The following is a 14919-nucleotide window of genomic DNA, read 5'->3' as shown; positions in this document are numbered from 1 at the left end:
ACGGTCAAGAGGCAACTCAGCGACCTCTCCCAGTCTTTGTTTTCTTCTCCTCTTACTTGGGTGCTAGAAAAGTTAAATGCTGTACCTCTGAAGAAACAGTGGGAACCAGCTTAAGGGAGATAAATACTGGAAGAGAAACATTTGAAAAGTAACAGGAATTTGATGCCAGAAAATCAACTGAGCTGAGTGTTGACATTTATATCTACAGAGACTCAAGAAAGCTCTATATATTTGCATTTTCCCTATTAACCTGTCGAATGACAGATAGTGCAGTTTGTGTCCAGGGAAAGAACATCCAACAGTCTCCTACCTAGAACACTACAATAAGATGGCTTTTTAAAAGAGTGAGACCCTCCTGTGACTTGTCATAGATACAAACTGTGATCCAGTTCGTGATTTAGCAAAAGCAGTTCTAGAGGACAGTTTTAGAAGTTGCTACAGTTCACCCACTAATCAGAAAAGGATTTAAGCACAATGAGAAACAAGCAGAATTGTAGGGAACTGCGTATGGATAAGGGTGGATAAGGGGTCTAGTCTTCATTCAAAGATCCAGGAAATGCCAGATCCTGGGGATGAGGCTGACATGTGACATGGACAGTAAGAACCTAGGGCCTGTCAAAGAGGAAAGGGCCTGTTTTAAAAAAAATCACATTTTCCCTAATGAAAAGTACAAGTTTTTTATTAAAAAGTGATGCTTAAGATATTCAAAATTTCAGTTGTGCTCTTGGCCTCTCCAAGGGCCCTTTCACTTAGGGAAAAGTGTTAGCTGAGCCCAAGGATGCCGGTTTTTCATTTAGCCATGATATCAACAGTCATTTGGCCAGCCTCTCCATTGATGGAAACACAATCCCGACTCCCGACCCTGCTGTTGAGGAGGGAAAGGCTTTGTATGTCCCAGATAACTTGAATGCCAGTGTTGAAAATCAGGGCCAGGTGAAGACGTGCATCAGCCAAGTGTGTCGGGAGACTGTGTCACTTTGCTGCAACTCATTTCTGCAGCAGGCTGGATTAAATTTGTTAATAAGCATGACAGTTATTAAGAACATGCTTGCCAAGTCCGTTCCAGGCTTGATGCTTCCTTTGATACCAGAGGGAAGTGAATGTGCTGAGGGGCAGGTTGTGAAACCCCTGACGGGTTTGTCTGAAAAGCCAGCCTTGTCGGGGGAGTTGCTGAGAGCCCAAGTGCTATGGCCCTTCCTGCCCCTCTTTATCAGGAACACAAACAGACAGCTTCTCTCAGAAACCCTGGCCTCTTAAGTGGCCCCTCCAGCAGGGTGGGACTGATCCACTCCAAAACAAAGCCCAGTCAGTGGGTGAACACACACTTGTGTTCTCAAAGACTCTGCAGTGGGTGCTATTGAAGACCCAGCCTTAGCTGGCTCAGCACATCTCTGGGTGAAAGTTGCATTTGCTAAATCCAGGACCACACTCTTCCTGGTCAGGCAGGGGTTCCCACAGAGCTTTGAGTAACCTCTTGGTTTTTCAGTCTGCAGGCAATGTGCATTGTAAATTGCTCCCTTGCAGCCTTCTTCCTGTGGTAAAGGGGTCCTTTCAGCTGCCAGCTGTGGTTAAAGAACAACATGTTCTAGCCTCAGTGGGGATGCCTGGCCTGTGGTGGTCTCTGTGTCTAAGCTGGACCATGTTGGGGAGACCAGACCCATGTGGGGGCTTGTGCCAAAAACGTATCAGTTGCTGCTTAGATGGGATTCTTTCCATTTACACTCTTTTCTTTGCAAGCCTATGAACGATACCTATTGAGCAAAAAAGCACACCCCTCTTCTATGTGCTGTACTGACTTAACCTTGTCTACCAAGTCTGCATTTTTATGTATCATCAATAAAGCTGTGTGCTTTAACTGGCAAAAATGAGACACGGTACTTGGTTCTGAATCTCTAGTCTGCGTGAGGGGACAGAGCAAAATACAAGATCCATGCTAACTGACTGGGGGCATTTGCTCCTGGCAGATGCCCACTTAGCAGTGCCCACAGGAGGCTGGGGAAGAGATGAGCTGCAGGGTTCAGGAGGAGCCTCCAGAAGGGGCTGGGGGAGGGGCTGGGGCAGGGAAGGGGTGGGGGTGGGATTAAGAAGGACTCTTGGGTGGACTAGAAGAGGCAACACCTTGAAGCAGGCAGCACAGTGCCTGATGCAGAGAAATCCTTCCCTCGATGAAGGTGTCTTTCCTCGCCTGCTGGCCTAGAGAAGAAGGTCAGTACCGTTGGGTTGGTCTGTGTGTCCCTGTCGTCCCACTGGGCAACCCATCCCTGACACTTAATGCACAATTATAGCAGTAACAGTTGCTACTCGCTGAGGGCCTGCTTGGTGTTGTTCCCTCTCCTGAGAAGCAGCTGTGCAACCTACTTGCAGGCCTCCTCCCTTCCTTGGGAGGCCAAGCCCAAATTCCCAGCCAAGCAAGAAGGCTTGGCCCTTGCTTCCTCTGGGAAACCTCTTTTCTGCCCTCTCCCGGGTACTTCTGTGGGATCCAGGAAGGAGACAATGGAGACGTCCCACGGATCCCGAGGGGGGTGGGAGGGCAGATGCTGAGGGGCGTGGCATGGCCATGGCTGGTCCACCCAGAAGGACACATATTCATGCCGTCCATGCAAGCTCCCGGCACCCCTGGAAGGAAAGGAAGAATGTGGCTCTGCACACTGAAAGCTCCATGAATCTGTGCAACTCATTGCACCGCCCCTGCCCACATTTCCAGACCCCTCCCAGCAAGCCTCGGCCCCGGGTCAGCAAAGCCAGGTTCCCTGGGTGTTTTGATGTGTCATGAAGCGGTCCTCCTCCTCAAAGGCCAGGCTCATGTAGGGGACAAGAAGCTTCCTTTGAGCGGTGCTGCCTGTGAGCCCAGTGCCTCTCCCGGTCCCCTGGGGTGTGGCTCTGGGACACTGCGCCTGGTCATCAGCGATGTCCCAGTGTACTGCTTCTGACTGCCCTCCTCCGTGCAGAGCACAGTTTTATTTTATTTTTTTCAGAGCACAGTTTTATTTCAATGTTTTCCTCCCTTCTCCTGGAGACTGGTGCAGGGGGGTGCAGATGGGTTGCCACTCTCCTGCTTGTACTCATTCCCCCCCCACACAGTTTGGGTTGCCTAGTGATCATGGGGGCCTGCCAGAACGCTGCCCCTTCCCGGGCCCTGGTGCCTTGCTGGATAGCATGTGACTGTGGTTGCTGTGACACCACACCCCCAGCAAGGTTCACCAGGCTGGGGCTTCGTTTGCTGGCTCTGGGCCCCTGTTTTCTAAGAGCTACTTACCTGATCCTCCCTTTGTGCCTAGCCAGCCTCAGGTGGGCGGGGCAGTCTGTTTCCCGGGCAGGACTGCCCTCAGGCAGCCCCTCATCCACTTGTCCAGTGGAGCCTGCTGGCCAGGGACATCTTCAGCAACACTTTATTGCTCAGCCTCAGCGATCTCTGCCCTAACCACAGCATTTCTGCTTGCTCCTGGCCTGGGGTCCCAAATGGCCATGTGCTTCCTTCCTCCTCTGCACTCTGCCGAGTCCCCGCTTGAGTCCCGCCACAGGCAGCGCTCCACCATCTCCGAGGCAGGCACTAGGCTCTCTCAGGCCACAACTGACTCCGATCTCAGGCAGGGCCTGGGAGCCCTGTGCCCACCTCCTGAGCACCTCTGTCACAGGACAGCCTGCCAGCCCTGAAGTGTGTCCACAGTGGGGTCTTGGCCCAAGACACGACCCTCTCCACGAGCTGGCACTGCCCTCCCTGAAACACTCCCTGTGTGGGGGAAGCTCCGGCCTGGCCAGCCTCAGTTGCCCTTGGCCGGCTGTTGTGCCAGGGCAGGAGCCCAGTTCCCGTGGGTTCTGCCTTCAGATGTGGAGGGACCTGGAGCGCGAGGCATGCCTGTAGTCAGGGCCTGAGGAACACAGTCAGAGGCTTTCAGCACTGCAACGACTAAGGTGCCTGCCACCCCTGCCATGCTTAATTCAAAAATGAGACAGCAGGGGACCACCCAGCACAAACTTAGACCCACCCGTCTGCTACAATCCACCGAGTTTCCTGCCGGGTTTCCCTGTGGCAAACATTAGCCAGGGTTCTCAAAGCTTGAGCTTGTTGCACTCTGTGGGGGGTGCCTGCCTTGATGGGACTGCCCCAGCCAAAGCTGTGCCTTGGGTAAGTTTGGAAGTGCCTCCATACACTGTCTTCCGGCCGGCTCCAGAGAGAGCCCTGCTTTCCCTTCTTCATCATTATCTTGTCTACATTTGTGCCTGTAAGTATGAACTTTTACACCAACTTCCAGTACCCTCCCAGCCTGCTTCCTGTCCTGGGAACTTTGTTATATGACCCCCCCACCCCGCCCCTTCTGACATAAGCCCAGGTGGGGTGGCTGGCAGGCATGCAGCTTCCTGCCTGGTACACCCGCCTGCATCTCCCAGACTGCATCCCCACGGGGCCCTTCGTGCCGTGCTTGGGGCAGTTCCAACCACAGTACCCTCACTTTGAAATGTCACCGGGGACAGGCACAGCCCTCATCAAGTCAATCCCTCTGCTGGGCCACCACAGCACTTTTGGTTAAGTCTGACAGTGGTGCGGAGCACTGGCCCCCACCTCTCTCCTGGGGCAGTAGTTGGTCTAAGATGGGATGGGCACTGCAGCACAGCCCTGCTGGGCATCGGCCAGTCCCTTGTCTGATGCTCATGCCACATGCATCACCTCACTCTGTCTCTCACACACACACTCCCTTCACTTTGCTCAGGACCTCCTCTTCCCCAGAAGGCTCATTCTCCCTTATTGCTTCTTGCTTTTGTGTGTGGCTTAGGATGGCCTTCCCCATTTCCCCTTGACAAAAGGAGCCTCCTCTGTGGGTTCCTAATTCTTTCTTACCTTTCCACTTCAAGGCTTGTCTCAAGGATATACCTGGAATTTCCTTTTGTGCAAGGTGGGAGCTATCATCCAAACTGACTCCTTTTCCAAACAGATAACGTGTCAACACAGCACCACTTATCACTCCAATCTCATGATATATAGTTGGTGCCTCTGGGACCTCATGCCCCCAGCTGAGCAGCCCCTCTGTGGCTTCCTGCTGTGGAATTCCTCTTGGGGCACACCCCTTTCTCCCAGGAACCCCTCACTGACTCAGGGACCCTCTGGGTTACTGGGTCGTCCGTGGCAAGTGAGGTGTGTGCGTTGTCAGGGAGGGTGTGCTGGGGCTTGTGAGCAGGTATCAGGTATCCTCTGATACCATCTCAGGATGCATTCTGGCCCACAGGAAACTTAGGAACCCCCTGCCCTGCCTGCTTTAGCGCCAAGCAAAATGGGACTGGTTTATTCCCTCACCAAAACTGCCTTATTTTGCAAGAGAAAGCTAGTTTATTTTCTATATATAGACTTGCTCTACAATTTACACTGTAGTCATTGTCCACATTTGAAATAAGGCTATTGTTACATGTTGAAATCACCATGGTTTCTTTCAACACTTCCCTTGATTTTCCTTTTGTGTGATGTATTTGGTCATTCAGGAATTTATGATTTCTGTGCCTTTCAGTGTTTTTCTGTTGAACTCTGTAATTTTCTTTTACTTAGTCTTTGACAGCCCAAGGTTATTAGAAGACATTGACTGTATTTCCTTCTAATACAAATAGTTTGCTTTCAAAGTAAGCTGCTTTGTTAACCTACTAGCGGTTTGTGTTTGTGTGCATGTGTGTGTACATTTGGTTTGAGCTAGCCCTCGTACCCTAATTTTCTCTGAAGGTGTAATTAATTACACTAATGTCATCATTGCAGAATCTGTTTTTAATGTTTTAATTGAAATGGGCTAAATTGATGGATTAACTGGCAACTTCACAATTTTCCCATCTAGGCACATTCATTTAGATCCTTTCTGTAAGAATGTTTTCTTTGTAATGATCTTTCACATTTTTGGGTGGGGGTCTATTTTTGTTGCTTTGTGAAGTGTCATGGTCTTTACCTCTCCTACAATGCTATACTATTTTGACTCTGCTCTCCTTATCCCATGAGCCAGCACACTGGACATATCTGTAGTTTCTGCTGCTTTGGAACAGCAGTGAAGTGGGTTGATAGTCAAGTGTCTCACCATCATTACTCCTAAAGAGGAGGGAAGGGGGAAAAGACAAGGCATTAAGCCCTGTTATTCCACCAATGCTCTTTTCTCAGAACTCTCCGTATAGACCTTTCTTTTCTTTCATTTTACTTTTAGATTTTCTTCCTCCCTCTCCTCTGGCAGTGGAGTAGTTCAAACAGGTTCTTCTGGTTTACTCAATCACGTTTCTTTAACCCTGGCAAGGTTTCCATTAAGTCTCGCCATGAGTATTCTACTGTTCTTTGTAATTGCTATCTGGAAATAGGATGATTTTGAAGGAAGGAAGGGTAGTTTGATGGCCCAAGTTATTACCCCAAATAAGCACTCCAAATAACTATGTCACACAATCCCCCTCTGAATAAACTCCCCCTCTTTGCAACTCACAAAGAGTAATGTCAGTGTGTAACTATATATCCAGAATCCTGTATTTTTCATTATCCAGGCTGTTAAGTAGTAAATGGATTTCGTGACTTTCATAACTAGGGAAGGCATATGGAGGTAAGCAGAGTGATGGGAAATGTTCCCACCAGCCTCCTCTCAGCCTTTTCTGCTGTCACTCTGTCCCTTGGTCAGACCCCACACTTTTCAAAGCTTGTGCCTGGGGAAATAAGAAACTAATCCTAGTGCTCCAATATTTTCTGATAAGTCCTCTGGTCCTGCTAATGCCCACCCCCACCCAATAGGGTTTCAATCTAGGGATTGATTTGAGCCAGGAGACATGTGGTTGGCTGTTTTCCCTTCTTTTCCCTGCTCTTGCTCCACAAAGTTCCTCTCTGATGGACACTTCGTTTAGGTTCCAAGTTCTCACTATCTATAGCTTGCGGCAGAAATCTATGGTCAGAGTCTTCCAAGCCTGCTTTTTGATATGTAATTAGAGCTTTGGGGATTCAGGAAAACTCTAAATTGATCATTATGAGTTTGAGAATCCTAAGTTTCTTGATTCAGGTACAAGCAGTAGGTCGTTTCTCTTTGTGTGAGGTTATAATCCTAATCATTTAATCTTAATGATGAATGGGCCATATGGGAACATTACAGGGGGAATTAGATATAGTTTGGGTAAATATTTTTTACAATATCATTCTTGTTACATGCAAATGAGACTGCACCAGAGCAGGATCAAGAACGGGCAGGGGCACAGGGGGCCAGGTAGGCAAATAGGAAACACTGCCCTGTATGTTTGCCTTAGTCCTCAGGGGGCAGTACAGAGAGAGATGAATATGCAGTCAAGAAACTCCACAAAGCATCTGTCAGTCATCTCCCATAACATAATGTCCACAAGGCTGGACAAAGACAGCTCAACTAATTCTTTATATTTCAACTTAAATGTAGATTTAATTTGTTAAAAACATAAGTATGAGCCTCAATTCAGTTCAATAGCTCAGTCATGTCCAACTCTTTGCAACCCCATGGACTGCAGCATGCCAGGCTTCCCCATCCATCACCAGCTCCTGGAGCTTGCTCAAACACATGTCTATCGAGTTGGTGATGCCATCCAACCATCTCATCCTCTGTCATCCTAGTGGTTCAAAATTCTAGTGGTTCATCCTCTGTTGTCCTAGTGGTTCAAAAGATAACAGAGAGTATACATTGTAAATCTTTCTCTCACCTCTCTGTCCCCACTACCTAGTTTTCCTCCATCAATATTATCAATTTATTGTGTATCTATATATAGGGGGATATGTAGCAAAATACGTAATATACATTTGTGTATATATATATATATATATTCACAAACATAATCTTGTCAATCATTTGATATCACTACATAAAAATTACTTTTTAGTTTATAGTTGAATAGTATTTTATTGTATAAAATGCCATAATTATTTAGTCAGTAAAAATCCCATGGATGGAGGAGCCTGGTAGGCTGCAGTCCATGGAGTCACTAAGAGTTAGACACGGCTGAGCGACTTCCCTTTCACTTCTCACTTTCATGCATTGGAGAAGGAAATGGCAACCCACTCCAGTGTTCTTGCCTGGAGAATCCCAGGGACAGTGGAGCCTGATGGGCTGCCGTCTATGGGGTCACACAGAGTCGGACATGACTGAAGCGACTTAGCAGCAGCAGCAGTATGTATGGATATTTAGGTTTTGTCATCATTTTTCATGGACGTAGAAATAATGATTCAATGGTTATACTTATTTATATATTATACATTTCTTTTTCTTCCCTTCTCTTTCCTCTTTTCATATACCCAATTTTACTTGATTAAATTGTATTTCTTCAGTTCAGTTCAGTCGCTCAGTAATGTCCAACTCTTTGTGACCCCACGAATCGCAGCACTCCAGGCCTCCCTGTCCATCACCAACTCCCGGAGTTCACTCAGACTCACGTCCATCGAGTCAGTGATGCCATCCAGTCATCTCATCCTCTGTTGTCCCCTTCTCCTCCTGCCCCTAATCCCTCCCAGCATCAGAGTCTTTTCCAATGAGTCAACTCTTCGCATGAGGTGGCCAAAGTACTGGAGTTTCAGCTTCAGCATCATTCCTTCCAAAGAAATCCCAGGGCTGATCTCCTTCAGAATGGACTGGTTGGATCTCCTTGCAGTCCAAGGGACTCTCAAGAGTCTTCTCCAACACCACAGTTCAAAAGCATCAATTCTTCAGCGCTCAGCTTTCTTCACAGTCCAACTCTCACATCCATACATGACTACTGGAAAAACCATAGCCTTGACTAGACGGACCTTTGTTGGCAAAGTAATGTCTCTGCTTTTGAATATGCTATCTAGGTTGGTCATAACTTTCCTTCCAAGGAGTAAGCGTCTTTTAATTTCATGGCTGCAATCACCATCTACAGTGATTTTGGAGCCCCAAAAAATAAAGTCTGACACTGTTTCCACTGTTTCCCCATCTATTTCCCATGAAGTGATGGGACCAGATGCCATGATCTTCGTTTTCTGAATGTTGAGCTTTTAGCCAACTTTTTCACTCTCCTCTTTCACTTTCATCAAGAGGCATTTTAGTTCCTCTTCACTTTCTGCCATAAGGGTGGTGTCATCTGCATATCTGAGGTTATTGATATTTCTCCCAGCAATCTTGATTCCAGCTTGTGCTTCATCCAGCCCAGGGTTTCTCATGATGTATTCTGCATATAAGTTAAATAAGCAGGGTGACAACATACAGCCTTGACGTACTCCTTTTCGTATTTGGAACCAGTCTGTTGGTCCATGTCCATTTCTAACTGTTGCTTCCTGACCTGCATACAGGTTTCTCAAGAGGCAGGTCAGGTGGTCTGGTATTCCCATCTCTTTCAGAATTTTCCACAGTTTATTGTGATCCACACAGTCAAAGGCTTTGGCATAGTCAGTAAAGCAGAAATAGATGTTTTTCTGGAACTCTCTTGCTTTTTTGATGATCCAGCGGATGTTGGCAATTTGATCTCTGGTTCCTTTGCCTTTTCTAAAACTAGCTTGAACATCTAGAAGTTCACGGTTCACATATTGCTGAAGCCTGGCTTGGAGAATTTTGAACATTACTTTACTAGTATGTGAGATAAGTGCAATTGTGCGGTAGTTTGAGCCTTCTTTGGCATTGCCTTTCTTTGGGATTGGAATGACAACTGACCTTTTTCAGTCCTGTGGCCACTGCTGTTTTCCAAATTTGCTGGTATATTGAGTGCAGCACTTTCACAGCATCATCTTTCAGGATTTGAAATAGCTCAACTGGAATTCCATCATCTCCACTAGCTTTGTTCATAGTGATGCTTTCTAAGGCCCATTTGACTTCACATTCCAGGCTGTCTGGCTCTAGATGAGTGATAACACCATCGTGATTATCTGGGTCGTGAAGATCTTTATATTTCTTAGTGTTTGTCTTTTGACTACTCAATACACTTAGACCTCTATTGCCAGATTTGTCTGCTTTAGATGTTATTTTTGTTGACACCCCACCCCCCACCCTGGCCCTAGGGATAAGAAAATCAACATATTTACATTACCTCTCACTTTCTTTTTCTTTCTTTCTCTCCCAATTGTTGCAAATGAAATCATTTCTACTTCATCTGGGTTTATCACCATTATATTGTTCTGTAACTATAATCACCACATTTGTTTTGGTCTTCGTCCTAAATTTGCCTAGATTTGACACTAATTGCTAGACTTTTGCTAAGGTTTCTTTCTTTCCTGTCACTTTTGCCTTCATCTCTGTGATTGTTAAATTTCTTCTACATTTTCCCTGAGGCCTGACAGCTCACATTTCAGCTCATTCTTGTCTTGCCATCCTTTTCTTGAACTGTTGCTTAATTGCTTCATTAAAACTTTCTAATTCATGGTGAAATATTTATTGACAATTTTCCCTATTTTCTTCATATGAGTTTTCTTTATCTACCATGCATTTTTCAGGTCCCTTTTCTCCTTTCCCCCCTGCATTACTTATGTTTACCTTTTGTGCCAGTTCTATTTTGAATCCCCATCTTTGAGGGATATTGGGTTTTATTGAACCAGTTATTTGCAGATTGATCGTTTGAAACTATGATCTGTAATAATGAATGAATCATTTGGAACAATGAATATGTCTGCAATGCAGGAGACCTGGGTTCGATTCCTAGATCAGGAAGATCCCCAGGAGAAGGAAATGACAACCCACTCCAGTATTCTTACCTGGAGAATCTCATGGACAGAGAAGCCTGGTGGGCTATAGTCCACGGGGTTGCAAGAGTTGGACATGACTTAGCAACTAAACCACCACCACTACATCTGGAACAAAGGCCAGGATTGTCTTCACTGATACCAAGAATTTTTTTAGTCCCAAGTCATTCAAAAGAGGTAGCTGGGGCAGTGTTAAAAGTATAGTCTCTCCTCTCTCCTGCTGCTTGAGGCTGGACTCATCTCTAATGCTCACTGGGGACAGATTATTTCCTACAAATATAACTTGTCTCTGTGACTCCTTATTTGGTCCAGTCTCACTATGCTTCTTATTATGGATCTTCTGCTTCATGGTGGCTCTAGCTGTCAACTTGTACAGGCTTCTTAACTTCAAGAAATATGCAAACTTTTGAGAGGGTAGATCACATGTTAAGTGTTCTTACCATGATAAGAAAGAAAGAGAGAAAGATAGAGTCTTCTCCTTTTCTGGAATTCGGTGTTGTCCAGAGGCTGACTTAAAGTAAGTGAGTGCTTACTTAAATAGCAGTGAGTGCTTCTGAAAAATTCACTGAACAGACTGTCAAGCATAAAACTAATTTACAATTCATGGAGATGTTCTCTGTGAAAGAGTTAGAACCCAGCATACTGCAAGGCTTGGTTTAACAGAGCCTCTAGTCAGGCCCAGAAAGACAAATAACTGCATGTTCTATGCCAGCCTTCCTGAGCTTTCTTTCGACATGACACACAGGGCAAAGTAACACACAACACAGTTTCTTCATGTTCTGGCAACTTAGCTTGTGACAATTGAGAGAAAATTGAACTGAGTGACACAAAGGACGCTTAAATCACATCCTATTGCACCTTTAGTTGAAGTGGCTTTTCACGATTAATTTTCTTAGCATTCATCACACTCCATTGTATTTTCCTTTTTCTTTGCCGGTATTCCCCACAAGATGATAAGCTCTATGAACACAAGAATGGTGCTTGTTTTGTTTGCTATTGAATCTCCATCTGCCTTGCACATAATTAGTGCTCATTGTCTACTCAATTTGATTTTCTAGCTTTCAAGCTGTAAGATTGGCCCTGGACAGTAGTTTGTGCTTATCTAGTTATCTGTGAGAAATATCTTCAATAAATGTGCACTATCAATTTGCAAAGAGAAAATTGTTTTGAAAGTGTGCTAAACAATGTTTATAATATGGTCTTTACTAATTTTAAAATGCAGTGCATGAAAAACAGAAGAATGTTACACACTCTGAATCTTGAGGTCCTATTCTCAAGTCTCTTCTCTTTCCGGAATCTCATCCATTGCCATGGCTTCAGTTATCACCTGTGTGTTCAGTTCAGTTCAGTTCAGTTCAGTCGCTCAGTCGTGTCCAACTCTTTGCGACTCCATGGACTGCAGCACGCCATGCCTCCCTGTCCATCACCAACTCCCGGAGTTCACTCAAACTCGTATCCATTGGTTTGGTGATGCCATTTAACCATCTCATTCCTTGTCGTCCCTTTCTCCTCCCACCTTCAGTCTTTCCCAGCATCAGGGTCTTTTCCATTGAGTCCATTCTTTGCATCAGGTGGCCAAAGTATTGGAGTTTCCACTTCAGCATCAGTCCTTCCAATGAATATTCAGGACTGATTTCCTTTAGGATGGACTGGTTGGATCTCCTTGCAGTCCAAGGGACTCTCAAGAGTCTTCTCCAACACCACAGTTCAAAAGCATCAATTCTTCAGTGCTCAGCTTTCTTCACAGTCCAACTCTCACATCCATACATGACCACTGGAAAAACCATAGCCTTGACTAGATGAACCTTTGTTGGCAAAGTAATGTCTCTACTTTTTAATATGCTGTCTAGGTTGGTCATAACTTTTCTTCCAAGGAGTGTCTTTTAATTTCATGGCTGCAATCACCATCTGCAGTGATTTTGGAGCCCCCAAAAAATAAAGTCTCTGTTTCCCCATCTATTTGCCATGAAATGATGGGACCAGATGCCATGATCTTAGTTTTCTGAATGTTGAGCTTCAAGCCAACTTTTTCACTCTCCTCTTTCACTTTCATCAAGAGGCTTTTTAATTCTTCTTCACTTTCTACCTTAAGGATGGTGTCATCTGCATATCTGAGGTTATTGATATTTCTCCCGGCAATCTTGATTCCAGTTTGTGCTTTATCCAGACCAGCATTTCTCATGATGTACTCTGAATATAAGTTAAATAAGCAGGGTGACAATATACAACCTTGATGTACTCCTTTGCTGATATGGAACCAGTCTGTTCCATGTCCATTTCTAACTGTTGCTTCCTGACCTGCATACAGGTTTCTCAAGAGGCAGGTCAGATGGTCTGGTATTCCTATCTCTTTCAGAATTTTCCACAGTTTGTGCTGATCCACACAGTCAAAGGCTTTGGCATAGTCAATAAAGCAGAAATAGATTTTTTTCTGGAACTCTCTTGCTTTTCTGATGATCCAGCAGATGTTGGCAATTTGATCTCTGGTTCCTTTGCCTTTTCTAAAACCAGCTTGAACATCTGGAAATTCATGGTTCACGTTACTGTTGAAGCCTGGCTTGGAGAATTTTGAGCATTACTTTACTAGCGTGTGAGATAAGTGCAATTGTGTGGTAGTTTGAGCATTCTTTGGCATTGCCCTTCTTTGAGATTGGAATGCAAACTGACCTTTTCCAATCCTGTGGCCACTGCTGAGTTTTCCAAATTTGCTGGTATATTGAGTGCAGCACTTTCACAGCATCATCTTTCAGGATTTGAAATAGCTCAACTGGAATTCCATCACCTCCACTAGCTTTGTTTGTAGTGATGCTTTGGCCCACTTGACTTCACATTCCAGGCTGTCTGGCTCTAAGTGAGTGATCACACCATCGTGATTATCTGGGTCGTGAAGATCTTTTTTGTATAGTTCTTCTGTGTATTTCTTGCCACCTCTTCTTAATATCTTCTGCTTCTGTTAGGTCCATACCATTTCTGACTCACAAGTCTATATATTCAGAGTTCAAAATTAATTTATCTGATACCTACAAATTTCATATCTCAGAGATATTTCACGTTAAGCAATTGAAATTGGAGTTGTCACCCTAGTCCCACACTCAAACTGTTTTCCTTCCTGTCTTCCCTGGCATGGTGAATACAACCACAATCTACCCAGTTGTACCCAGCAACCTAGTCATTACAGACTCCTTCCTTCTCCCTCATCCCATATTGCTAGCTTATCTCAAAATCCCATTGATTATACTTCTTTATTATTTTTTTTACAAATGTTAATATTTATCAGAACAATACATACATGATAGCAAAGCAATTAGTACAGAGTTTATGATGAAAACAAGTCATTTCCCCTTCTGCTCTTCTCTAGGCTCAGGACCACTGTCTAGACTACAGAAGCAACTTTTCTTCCCTTATCTGATGTTAGCTTCTTCTGATGCAGTGTTTCTCAACCAGAGGTGATTGTGCTTCCAGGGTACACTTGTCAGTGTCTGGAGACGTTTTTGGTTGTCAAAGCTGAGGACAGGGGTACTACTTGTGGGTGGAGGCCAGGGATCCTCCAGTGTAGAAGGCACTCCCCAGTCCAAAGTGCTGATAGTGCCAAGACTGAGAATTGTTCTTGTGGTTATCTTCACAAACTCCAAAAATATACTTGTACCCTAATAACCTTCTGATATGAAAGTAGCTCATTAATCTTAATGAGCTTAGTCTTAGCTCATTAGTCTTACAGCCCTTCCTTCCTTTCTCTTATTCCTGATGCTTGTAGTGTTATTATAATTTTAGTTTAATCATACAGTCAATTAGTTATTGAACACCATTGTGTGTCAGGTACTATTCAAAGCATTTTGAATTCAGTTACAAGTAAGACAGAGATAGGCTTTATTAAGTCTGCTTTCTTATGGAGGAAATAGGCCATAAAATCAATTTAACTAAATAAAGTAGCTAAATTTAAACTTTAAATTATATATATAAACCTTTATTTTGCTTTATAAACTTCCACCAGGACTTGTTCACTTCTCACTTTATAAAATGAGGCTCTTAGCTCTGCTGCCTTTTCTTCTGTCTTTTATCATCTTCTTCTACATCCCACATTCTGTCAGCTATATTCTATTGTCTCATGCCTACTTAAAATTTCATTCCCACAGATGATATCTGAATCATTTTCCAAAACTATATAAAATAGTTTCACATGTTAGGACTCTACTTCAGCTCAGCAATGAATAGCATTTATAAAGTCATAATCATCTAAATACTGTTCATGCATGTATGCTAAGTCTCTTCATTCGTGTCCA

At 44.6% G+C, this 14919-nt stretch overlaps 1 pseudogene; it reads left to right on the top strand.

The window, feature by feature from the left end:
• Positions 1–590: 590 nt before the first annotated feature.
• On the top strand, positions 591–1884 carry LOC102287544 (protein ARMCX6-like; annotated as a pseudogene).
• Positions 1885–14919: the final 13035 nt, after the last annotated feature.

This window comes from Bos mutus, chromosome X (assembly GCF_027580195.1).
Source record: "Bos mutus isolate GX-2022 chromosome X, NWIPB_WYAK_1.1, whole genome shotgun sequence".
NCBI classification, from domain to species: Eukaryota; Metazoa; Chordata; class Mammalia; order Artiodactyla; family Bovidae; genus Bos; species Bos mutus.
The sequence above is the reverse complement of the archived record's forward strand: the minus strand, read 5'-3'. Positions and strand labels throughout refer to the sequence as shown.